At 69.9% G+C, this 1,643-nt stretch overlaps 1 protein-coding gene across 1 annotated transcript in view; it reads right to left on the bottom strand.

The window, feature by feature from the left end:
- CHID1 (chitinase domain containing 1) overlaps positions 1-1,637 on the bottom strand; it is a 16,535-nt gene extending 14,898 nt beyond the window's left edge. The window contains exon 1 of the mRNA XM_006107516.2: positions 1,602-1,637. The gene's annotated coding sequence lies outside the window, so the exon portion shown is untranslated. The remainder of the gene's footprint in view (positions 1-1,601) is intronic.
- Between the last annotated feature and the right edge of the window lie 6 nt (positions 1,638-1,643).

The raw sequence follows: 1,643 nt of genomic DNA, 5'->3' as shown, positions 1-1,643 counted from the left end.
GATGGGGCCCATCGGGAGGAAGAAGGACCTGCTGGCCTAAGTGCCAAGGAGCAGGGGCAACGGAAGTTAGGACCAGACTGAGCACAAGGCCCGGCGGGCACCACCTGCCCCCGGGGGCCGGTGTGGGGGTGAGGAGCGCGCCAGGGAGAAGCACTTGGCGTGTGGGGCCGCTCCCTGACCAGCAGGGAACTTTGCAGACCGCCTGCCTGGCCCTGGGTGGTGGGGACTGACATGTGAGCTGTGTGGGGTGTGGGTGCTCCTGCCTGGCGAGGCCCTGCCCGGGCACCTCCCACCGCTCCCCGCTGGGCACTGCACGGCGATGTCCTCCGGGCCTCTGTGCCCGAGGCGCGCGCTCCTGCCAGGCAGAGCGTGTTTCGCCCCACGTGCCCATGACCTCTTCTGTGTGGGACGGGGAGTGTGGTGTGTAGTGACCCGGAGAGGCTGCTACACACCCAAACCAGGGGCCACAGGAAGGGGCTGCAGGCCTGCCTGGAGCCACCGTCTCAGGCTCCATGCTCCGGGGGACTGTGTCAGCCTGTGCCCAGAGGACAGCCGGTCCCCGTGGAGACGGTCAAGTGCTTTCCATGGAGACCCACAGTAAGAGTAGTTCCAGCCGTGTGACCACAGGACTGAGACCCTGCGGTGCCGTTCAAGCGCTTTCCATCCAAGACCAGTGAGTGCTGGCCACAGCGCGGCTCACGCGCGCACACCAAGTGCGGACACGTGTTGTACGTGTGCCGATCGGAGCTCCTGTCCTGCGATGCCCTCCGGTGGTTCCTCTTCCTTTCGAGGCGCTGGTAGTTGCCGTGAACTGCTCTCACTACTCAGGGACGGGCCATTTTGAGAAGCGCTGAATGGCTGGTCCAGAGTCCATCACGGACACGGGGCTGGACCCTGAGCCGCCTTTGTCTTCAACTGAATGGCAGGTGTGGCGGTCACTCATGCCAGTTGTCGCCTCCGAGTGCAAATTCTGGAGCCAACGGGGGTCCCGCGGGAGCGGGGAGCGCTCTGGGAAGTGAAGGCCCCGCGGAAGCAGGACCGCAGCCCCGGGGCCATGTGTGGACCACGTGCCGCTCAGGCCGGGAGTCCACCACCAGGTGTCCACACCGCAGGCGCCTTCCGTGGTGTGGAGGCGCGGAGGACGCGGCCACCGGGGTCCCCTGACCCCTCTGGGCTCAGCAACGTCTACCCTCGCGGCTGGGGACTGAGCGAGGTGGGGTCCAGCCCAGTGCACCCCAACCCGCAGGGGGTCGCCTGCCCCTGGGGTCGGGGCGGCCCCCACTCCCCCGGCGACCCGCCTGCTCACCGCCACCTGTCACACGGAGCCGCGCTCTCCCACTCGGGCCCTCACTCCCACTCGCTCGTCCACACCGGCCCGCGCTCGCTCCGCCCGGCCCGCTGCGCCTCCGCCCACGTCCGCCCCCACACGCTGCCCGTCGCCCACATCCTCTCGCTCCAACGCCCCCTCTCGTCCACACCGGCCGCACGCCGCTTCCCTCGCGCCCCCTTCGCGGAGGGGAACTGAGGCCGCGCGAGGAGGAGGCGCAGGCGCCGGGACCCGGGGCGGGGGCACTACCCCGGCCGGCCGCCGCGGGGCTCACCTTCATGTCCCGGAGGCCGGCCGGACCACCCTCGCGCGCGGC

This window comes from Myotis lucifugus, unplaced genomic scaffold, assembly GCF_000147115.1.
Source record: "Myotis lucifugus unplaced genomic scaffold, Myoluc2.0 scaffold_1231, whole genome shotgun sequence".
Lineage (NCBI taxonomy): Eukaryota > Metazoa > Chordata > Mammalia > Chiroptera > Vespertilionidae > Myotis > Myotis lucifugus.
This window is presented reverse-complemented; position numbering and strand designations above follow the sequence as displayed.